The sequence below is a fragment of the Thermobia domestica genome, chromosome 1 (genome assembly GCF_964235325.1).
Source record: "Thermobia domestica chromosome 1, izTheDome1.hap1.1, whole genome shotgun sequence".
Lineage (NCBI taxonomy): Eukaryota > Metazoa > Arthropoda > Insecta > Zygentoma > Lepismatidae > Thermobia > Thermobia domestica.
This window is the reverse complement of record NC_137454.1, coordinates 127,662,329-127,673,463: the sequence shown is the minus strand read 5'-3', so window position 1 is coordinate 127,673,463 and position 11,135 is coordinate 127,662,329.

The window sequence follows — 11,135 nt, the reverse complement described above, 5'->3', positions numbered from 1 at the left end:
CGGGAGGGATTTCTCAACACTCCTTTCTAGAGCCTTCTATTATCAACCAGCTATGAACTTAACTTGACTCCAAATGACAACCAGTACCATTAAAAAAAAAGAAAAAAAGAAAAAGAAAACTGTATTGTTCACATAGTGATGGCGAGTAGTAGAAAATGGATCGATCTGGAACAGACCTGGCTCATAAGAGGACAACTCACAAGCCACTGAGAAAATGACCACCGTGCACCGTGAGACCACGGCCTTTTACGACCTCCATTTTAGGGGTGTATTCATTCCCTTTTATGAGCACTTTTAAGGGGGTGACCTCGTTCTCTTTTACGACCTCCATTTTAGGGGGTGAACTCGTTCCCTTTTATGAGCATATTTTTCAACTCCTATGTTAATTACGAACACATAGAAGAACAGATAACACATAACACTACGTAACACACAGCAGAACAGATAATACATAGCACAGCTAATAAAAGAACATGGCTTATTTTCCAACCCCTATTTTACCATAGCAGAAATTACACTGAGATTATGAACACACAGCAGAACAGATAATACATAGCACAGCTAATAAAAGAACATGGCTTATTTTCCAACCCCTATTTTAACATGACATGAAGATTAGATAACACATAAGAGTACATAACACAACAAGGGTGTACTCGTTTCCAACCCCTATTCTGAACATAGCAGATAACACATAGAAGAGCAGATAACACATAGCACTATTTTAACATAGTAGGTAACATAAGATTACGAACACATATAAGAGCAGAAGACTACATAACATAGCAGGCCTCCATTTTAGGGGTGAACTCGTTCTCTTTTATGAGCATATTTTTCAACCCCTATTTTAACATAACAGAAATGACATAAGAATACTTAACTCATTCCAACCCTTATTTTAACATAAGGAGCAAAGATTACAATCGAACACCCACGGTCTACAGATAATCATTTTAGAGGGTGTATTCATTCATTCTCTTTGATGACCATTTTTTCCACCCCTAATGAAATTACAGATAATACATAAGATTCGTTCTCTTTTACGACCTCCATTTTAGAGGGTCAACTCGTTCCCTTTTATGATTACTTTTTCAACCCCTATTTGACCATTTTAACATAGCAGAAATGACATAAGCATGTCCTCAATCTACTGACCATCGTGAACAAAGGTCAAACTCGAAAACGAAACAACATATCGAGGTGCTGTTTCCACATTTAGCAATTGGTCATCAAAAAAGTACTGACCATCAAGGTCAAAGGTCAAAACTCGAAAACGGAGCCACATACTCAGGTGCTGTTTCCAAATCTAGTAATAGGTCATCAACTAGTGCAAGTTCCAAAATTTGTGGCCATCGAGGTCAAAGGTCAAAATACTTAAAACCTAATTACTCGAAAATGGATCCACATATTGAGGTGGTGTTTCCACATTGAGTAATAGGTCATCAGGTACCACAAGTTCCAAAATAGTGGTCATCGAGGTCAAAGGTCAAAATACTTAAAATCCAATAACTCGAAAACGAAGCAACGTATTGAGGTGCTGTTTCCAAATCTAGTAATAGGTCATCAACTAGTGCAAGTTCCAAAATAGTGGTCATCGAGGTCAAAGGTCAAAATACTTAAAACCCAATAACTCGAAAACGAAGCAACGTATTGAGGTGTTGTTGTCAAATCTAGTAACTGGTCATCATCTACTACAAGTTTCAAAATAATGACCATCGAGGTCAAAGGTCAAAGTACTTAAAACCCAATAACTCAGAAATGGATCCACATATTGAGGTGCTGTTTCCAAATCTAGTAACTGGTCATCAACTACTACAAGTTCCAAAATAATGATCATCGAGGTCAAAGGTCAACATACTTAAAACCTAATAACACGAAAACTGAGCCACATATTGAGATGCTGTTTTCAAATCTAGTAACTGGTCATCATCTACTACAAGTTCCAAAAATAATGACCATCGAGGTCAAAGGTCAAAGTACTTAAAACCTAATTACTCGGAAATGGATCCACATATTGAGGTGCTGTTTCCAAATCTAGTAACTGGTCACCAACTACTACAAGTTCCAAAATAATGATCATCAAGGTCAAAGGTTAACATACTTAAAAACTAATAACACGAAAACTGAGCCACATATTGAGGTGCTGTTTCCAAATCTAGTAACTGGTCATCAAATGCTACAAGTTCCAAAATAATGATCATCGAGGTCAAAGGTCAAAACTCGAAAATGGATCCACATACTGAGGTGCTGTTTCCACATTTAGTAATCGACCACCAACTACTACATGTTCCAAAATAGTGACCATCGAGTTCAAAGGCCCAAATACTTAAAACCAAATAACTCTTAAATGGATCCACATATTGAGGTGCTATTGTCACATTTAGTAATTGGTCATCAACCACTGCAAGTTCCAAAAAAATAATGAACGCCCAATGAACCAATGAATGCGAATAACTCTTAAACAGAGCAACGTTTTGAGGTGCTGTTTCCAAATCTAGGAATACGTCATCAACTACTACATGTTCTGAAAACACTGACCATGGAGGTTAAAGGTCAAATATTTAAGCCTTAATAACTTTAAACAAAACCTGTGTGACCTATTCAATTTTGTACCAAGCAGAGAGAAGTGAAGAATGAAAAAATATGACTGGCTTACTTCGAGAAAGAAAGCAACGATATACATTTTAACTAGCTGCGTATTTTAAATCATTTTGTACTATTTAAATAAACAATCGGATAAATTTAACCGGCTCAGAAGTTCAATACTATTTTGTACTCTTGAGTGAGCTTTCCAAGGACCATTTTTTAAACTAACTCAGAATTTCATTTCATTTTGTAATACTCAAATTTGGATGGAGTGTTTAGTTTTGTACGAACCAGAAACATTTGATTGGATTATTTCCTTATGTACCAACTGGAAAAAGTGAAGGGCCATTATTCAAATAAACAAAGGAATAGCAGAAAAAAGAAGTGAAGTATGAATAAAATTTAGGTGGATTATTTTCTTTTGTACCAACTGGAAAAGAGAAGAAGAGCTACTTTAACTAGCTCATTATGTACTGTTTAAAGAAACGAAAATTGACTATTTAACTAGCTCAGAATTTATGTAAGAATAATTTCGATGTTCTACTTTTTATACCAACGAGAAAAAATAAACTAGCTGAATATACGAAAGAATAAATTTAAGTGACCTATTCAATTTTGTACCAATGAGAAATGGCATTGTACCATTTTGGAGTATTCAAATAGACAAAGGACTTATAATTTGTGTCAACTCTAAAATCAATTAAACGAAGTAATGCGTTTGAAAAACCGAAGTTGAGTATTTTATACCATTTTGTATTATTTCAACAAACAAAAGAAAAAGCAAAAAGGACCATTTTAAACTATTTAAATAAACGAAGGCATAAACATGAGTGAGACCAGAGAAAAACCGAAGAAGGTCCATTTTAACTAACTGAGAATTTCTGTACCTTTTTGTACTATTTAAACAAACGAAGGGATAAATTTGAGTGACCTGGTTTTTTGTACTAACCAGAAAAATCGAAGAAGGTACCTTTATACTAGCTCAATGAACGAAAGAACAAATTTGGGTGTTCTACTTTTCCATTTTAACTTGCTGAGCATTTTATACCATTTTGTACTACTTAAATAAACGAAAGAAAAAGCGAAAAAAGACCTTTTTAACTAGCGCAGAATTTCTGTAACGCAAAAAATAAGTTGGATGGAGTAACAAGAAAGAAAGCAAATATATGCCATATTAACTATTTAAATAAACGAAGGGATAAATATAAGTGATCTATTCCATTTTGTACCAAGGAGAAATGTCATTTTTATCTAACTTAGAATTTCTAGTGCATGTTGTATTATTTAAACAAAACGAAGGGCTAAATTTGAGAAAGCGAACGTGAACCATTTTACTCAAAATTTGGATGGAGTATTTAGCTTTGTATGAACCAGAAAAAAATGTAAAGAAGAACCATTTTAACTAACTCAGATCTTTATACCATTCTGTACTATTTTTTGTACCAATCAGAAGAAAATCAAAGAAGGGTTATTTTAACTAGCCAAGCAGAAAAAAGGAAAGAATTAACACTTTGTACTAACCAGAAAAGGAGAAGAAGGATCAGCATTCTATACTTTTTATGCCATTTATTCGGGTGTCCTATATCTTTTTTACCAACGAGAACCATTTTTAATTGACTTAGAATTTTATACCTTTTTGAAAAATTTGTATCAAATCGAAAAAAGCAAGGAAATACCATTTTAAATAGCTCAGCATGTTATAGCTTTTTGTTTTTTTGGTCTACCCAATTTAAACAAACAAAAGAATAAATTTGTCTGACCTATTCACTTTTATAGCAAGCAGAAAAAGGAAAGAAAAATTTGAGTGGCTTAAGCAAAGAAGGTCAATGGTAACTAGCCTATTGAAGAATGAATAAATTTTGTTTGCAATTAAAAAAGCGGAGAAGGTCTACTTTCTATACCAAGCATAGAAAAACAAATTTGTTTGAGCTATTCACTTTTATAGCAAGCAGAAAAAGCATGAAAAAAAAGGGAAGAAGGTTCATTATAACATTTTGTATTACGGATGGTCTATTTCATTTTTGTAACAATCAGAAGAAAAGCTCAGAATCTTATACCTTTGTGATGCTACATTTTGTATTATTTTTGTGTCATCCAGAGAACAATTTAAATTGCAGTCAGTTGCCAGAGTCCAATGTTTGTAATATTACAATACTACAAATTGATCCAGTTAACAGTTCAAGTTCTTCTATTCTTACGCAATCAAATGCATATGCTACAGTGGGCTCAGTGTTCATTTACAGAATTAAATAATTGTTTATCTTTCTCTAAAAACATTTCTACTATTTTGTTGATATAATAATCACACTCTGTAATGTATTCATATACCAGATTAAATTTTTTCTCCAAGGTATAAGTGTTCTTAATATTGCAACCTTTAAAATGCTTCTTTAAATAAAGTTTATAGATTTTTTCTCTCATTTCACGTTTAATCAAGATTGTCCACACCTTTTGTAATAATTCGTAATCATACTGCAGCAAACAGTTGTGATCTTTTTCATTCTCATTATGTTTAGAACATGCTTCACATAATAATACTGAATTTGGTGTATACTCATTAAATAATTGTATAACACATGTATGACTAATACTTTCACTAGTACACTCGCACTCATTAGCTTCCAGTTCAAAACAGGTAATATTTGAAACACTGTCATCATCACTTTCCGGGAGTATTTCATCATTATATCTATTATAGCGTCTAAAATAATACACTTCTTCTATTTCTTGTGTTGGATATATGATTCTCACTTTATCACGTAATTCATCTGGCAAATCGGGGTCAGACGGCTGGATTAACAGTATAGGTTTCTCGTTTTCACGCTGAATTTCTTTTTCTCTAGGTGAAACATAAACAATTTCCATGCTAGTCATTTTTTCTGCTCTTCAGCAAAAACAAATCAAATAAATAATTTTATATATCTACAATAAAAACATTCTATGCATTCTCCGTGTTTAATAATATGTTTCAAGGCAATATAACATCATGATGTATGTTCTATTATTTCCACATATACTCCATAAACTTATATTCCATTATAATAAAATACATAAATGCAATGAGCTCACTGTAGCATATGCATTTGATTGTGTAAGAATAAAAGAACTTGAACTGTTAACTGGATCAATTTGTAGTACTGTAGTATTAAGAATTTAATAGATAACTAACATTGGACTCTGGCAACTGAATTGTCAGGGAGAGGCAATTTAAATTGTTCTCTGGATGACACAAAAATATAACATCACAAAGGTATAACATTCTGAGCTGTTTTCTTCTGATTGTTACAAAAATGAAATAGACCACCCGTAATACAAAATGGTACAAAAATACCTAGCTTGTTATAATGAACCTTCTTCCCTTTTTTTTCATGCTTTTTCTGCTTGCTATGAAAGTGAATAGCTCAAACAAATTTGTTTTTCTATGCTTGGTATAGAAAGTAGACCTTCTCCGCTTTTTTAATTGCAAACAAAATTTATTCATTCTTCAATAGGCTAGTTACCATTGACCTTCTTTGCTTAAGCCACTCAAATTTTTCTTTCCTTTTTCTGCTTGCTATAAAAGTGAATAGGTCAGACAAATTTATTCTTTTGTTTGTTTAAATTGGGTAGACCAAAAAAACAAAAAGCTATAACATGCTGAGCTATTTAAAATGGTATTTCCTTGCTTTTTTCGATTTGATACAAATTTTTCAAAAAGGTATAAAATTCTAAGTCAATTAAAAATGGTTCTCGTTGGTAAAAAAGATATAGGACACCCGAATAAATGGCATAAAAAGTATAGAATGCTGATCCTTCTTCTCCTTTTCTGGTTAGTACAAAGTGTTAATTCTTTCCTTTTTTCTGCTTGGCTAGTTAAAATAACCCTTCTTTGATTTTCTTCTGATTGGTACAAAAAATAGTACAGAATGGTATAAAGATCTGAGTTAGTTAAAATGGTTCTTCTTTACATTTTTTTCTGGTTCATACAAAGCTAAATACTCCATCCAAATTTTGAGTAAAATGGTTCACGTTCGCTTTCTCAAATTTAGCCCTTCGTTTTGTTTAAATAATACAACATGCACTAGAAATTCTAAGTTAGATAAAAATGACATTTCTCCTTGGTACAAAATGGAATAGATCACTTATATTTATCCCTTCGTTTATTTAAATAGTTAATATGGCATATATTTGCTTTCTTTCTTGTTACTCCATCCAACTTATTTTTTGCGTTACAGAAATTCTGCGCTAGTTAAAAAGGTCTTTTTTCGCTTTTTCTTTCGTTTATTTAAGTAGTACAAAATGGTATAAAATGCTCAGCAAGTTAAAATGGAAAAGTAGAACACCCAAATTTGTTCTTTCGTTCATTGAGCTAGTATAAAGGTACCTTCTTCGATTTTTCTGGTTAGTACAAAAAACCAGGTCACTCAAATTTATCCCTTCGTTTGTTTAAATAGTACAAAAAGGTACAGAAATTCTCAGTTAGTTAAAATGGACCTTCTTCGGTTTTTCTCTGGTCTCACTCATGTTTATGCCTTCGTTTATTTAAATAGTTTAAAATGGTCCTTTTTGCTTTTTCTTTTGTTTGTTGAAATAATACAAAATGGTATAAAATACTCAACTTCGGTTTTTCAAACGCATTACTTCGTTTAATTGATTTTAGAGTTGACACAAATTATAAGTCCTTTGTCTATTTGAATACTCCAAAATGGTACAATGCCATTTCTCATTGGTACAAAATTGAATAGGTCACTTAAATTTATTCTTTCGTATATTCAGCTAGTTTATTTTTTCTCGTTGGTATAAAAAGTAGAACATCGAAATTATTCTTACATAAATTCTGAGCTAGTTAAATAGTCAATTTTCGTTTCTTTAAACAGTACATAATGAGCTAGTTAAAGTAGCTCTTCTTCTCTTTTCCAGTTGGTACAAAAGAAAATAATCCACCTAAATTTTATTCATACTTCACTTCTTTTTTCTGCTATTCCTTTGTTTATTTGAATAATGGCCCTTCACTTTTTCCAGTTGGTACATAAGGAAATAATCCAATCAAATGTTTCTGGTTCGTACAAAACTAAACACTCCATCCAAATTTGAGTATTACAAAATGAAATGAAATTCTGAGTTAGTTTAAAAAATGGTCCTTGGAAAGCTCACTCAAGAGTACAAAATAGTATTGAACTTCTGAGCCGGTTAAATTTATCCGATTGTTTATTTAAATAGTACAAAATGATTTAAAATACGCAGCTAGTTAAAATGTATATCGTTGCTTTCTTTCTCGAAGTAAGCCAGTCATATTTTTTCATTCTTCACTTCTCTCTGCTTGGTACAAAATTGAATAGGTCACACAGGTTTTGTTTAAAGTTATTAAGGCTTAAATATTTGACCTTTAACCTCCATGGTCAGTGTTTTCAGAACATGTAGTAGTTGATGACGTATTCCTAGATTTGGAAACAGCACCTCAAAACGTTGCTCTGTTTAAGAGTTATTCGCATTCATTGGTTCATTGGGCGTTCATTATTTTTTTGGAACTTGCAGTGGTTGATGACCAATTACTAAATGTGACAATAGCACCTCAATATGTGGATCCATTTAAGAGTTATTTGGTTTTAAGTATTTGGGCCTTTGAACTCGATGGTCACTATTTTGGAACATGTAGTAGTTGGTGGTCGATTACTAAATGTGGAAACAGCACCTCAGTATGTGGATCCATTTTCGAGTTTTGACCTTTGACCTCGATGATCATTATTTTGGAACTTGTAGCATTTGATGACCAGTTACTAGATTTGGAAACAGCACCTCAATATGTGGCTCAGTTTTCGTGTTATTAGTTTTTAAGTATGTTAACCTTTGACCTTGATGATCATTATTTTGGAACTTGTAGTAGTTGGTGACCAGTTACTAGATTTGGAAACAGCACCTCAATATGTGGATCCATTTCCGAGTAATTAGGTTTTAAGTACTTTGACCTTTGACCTCGATGGTCATTATTTTTGGAACTTGTAGTAGATGATGACCAGTTACTAGATTTGAAAACAGCATCTCAATATGTGGCTCAGTTTTCGTGTTATTAGGTTTTAAGTATGTTGACCTTTGACCTCGATGATCATTATTTTGGAACTTGTAGTAGTTGATGACCAGTTACTAGATTTGGAAACAGCACCTCAATATGTGGATCCATTTCTGAGTTATTGGGTTTTAAGTACTTTGACCTTTGACCTCGATGGTCATTATTTTGAAACTTGTAGTAGATGATGACCAGTTACTAGATTTGACAACAACACCTCAATACGTTGCTTCGTTTTCGAGTTATTGGGTTTTAAGTATTTTGACCTTTGACCTCGATGACCACTATTTTGGAACTTGCACTAGTTGATGACCTATTACTAGATTTGGAAACAGCACCTCAATACGTTGCTTCGTTTTCGAGTTATTGGATTTTAAGTATTTTGACCTTTGACCTCGATGACCACTATTTTGGAACTTGTGGTACCTGATGACCTATTACTCAATGTGGAAACACCACCTCAATATGTGGATCCATTTTCGAGTAATTAGGTTTTAAGTATTTTGACCTTTGACCTCGATGGCCACAAATTTTGGAACTTGCACTAGTTGATGACCTATTACTAGATTTGGAAACAGCACCTGAGTATGTGGCTCCGTTTTCGAGTTTTGACCTTTGACCTTGATGGTCAGTACTTTTTTGATGACCAATTGCTAAATGTGGAAACAGCACCTCGATATGTTGTTTCGTTTTCGAGTTTGACCTTTGTTCACGATGGTCAGTAGATTGAGGACATGCTTATGTCATTTCTGCTATGTTAAAATGGTCAAATAGGGGTTGAAAAAGTAATCATAAAAGGGAACGAGTTGACCCTCTAAAATGGAGGTCGTAAAAGAGAACGAATCTTATGTATTATCTGTAATTTCATTAGGGGTGGAAAAAATGGTCATCAAAGAGAATGAATGAATACACCCTCTAAAATGATTATCTGTAGACCGTGGGTGTTCGATTGTAATCTTTGCTCCTTATGTTAAAATAAGGGTTGGAATGAGTTAAGTATTCTTATGTCATTTCTGTTATGTTAAAATAGGGGTTGAAAAATATGCTCATAAAAGAGAACGAGTTCACCCCTAAAATGGAGGCCTGCTATGTTATGTAGTCTTCTGCTCTTATATGTGTTCGTAATCTTATGTTACCTACTATGTTAAAATAGTGCTATGTGTTATCTGCTCTTCTATGTGTTATCTGCTATGTTCAGAATAGGGGTTGGAAACGAGTACACCCTTGTTGTGTTATGTACTCTTATGTGTTATCTAATCTTCATGTCATGTTAAAATAGGGGTTGGAAAATAAGCCATGTTCTTTTATTAGCTGTGCTATGTATTATCTGTTCTGCTGTGTGTTCATAATCTCAGTGTAATTTCTGCTATGGTAAAATAGGGGTTGGAAAATAAGCCATGTTCTTTTATTAGCTGTGCTATGTATTATCTGTTCTGCTGTGTGTTACGTAGTGTTATGTGTTATCTGTTCTTCTATGTGTTCGTAATTAACATAGGAGTTGAAAAATATGCTCATAAAAGGGAACGAGTTCACCCCCTAAAATGGAGGTCGTAAAAGAGAACGAGGTCACCCCCTTAAAAGTGCTCATAAAAGGGAATGAATACACCCCTAAAATGGAGGTCGTAAAAGGCCGTGGTCTCACGGTGCACGGTGGTCATTTTCTCAGTGGCTTGTGAGTTGTCCTCTTATGAGCCAGGTCTGTTCCAGATCGATCCATTTTCTACTACTATGGCGAAAACATACATTTACTTTTGTGACATTATGGGCCTCCCTCCCATGAAAGCAGTAGGTACTGGTGTATCGTTCGAGAGGGGTAGGGACGAGCCAATGGCGTGTTCTACTTCCATGAAGTATGCACTCACCATTGATGGAATCAAAGTGCCCATACTCTGGCAGTGCCCAGAGTCAAGAACTACCTCCCGTCACTCTTGTTACTAATACGAATACATTACGAGTACTCGGGTACCTTGTTACGAATAGTTCAGAGACAATTACAATTTGTAATAAGGAACGAGTCTTTCATCTTTCGTATCTATTCTAACAGTTCTTTAAATAAAAAAGAAAAACGGACGTTTTCTAAATTTTTTCCCCTTTTGTCTTGCAAAGACATTGTACCCCCGGCCTAACTTGCGCTCCTGGGCACGTGCCTAGTGTGCCCATTCATAAAAGTGGGCCTGCTATAATATATTTCCTTTTGCACGTGTGATGACGTCTGCACTTTATTCTCGTAACTCATTTACTTTTTCATTCCGCTTCGAGATTCCGTTTTTCCAACTATACACGTTTGAATTTCATTTGTTAGGAGGTTTTGTCTGCATGTAATAAATCGATTTTATCATGAAAGGAAATAGTAGCTCTTGAGTAACGTTCGAATTTTCTATCCTCGAACAGAACACATTTTTAAAGAAAATATGAAAGGTTCTATGAAACGCAGAAATTTTCCACGTCTAGAGGGAAAATTTGACTTAGTAAAACATGACATTGAGACTTTTTATGAGAAGTTTTG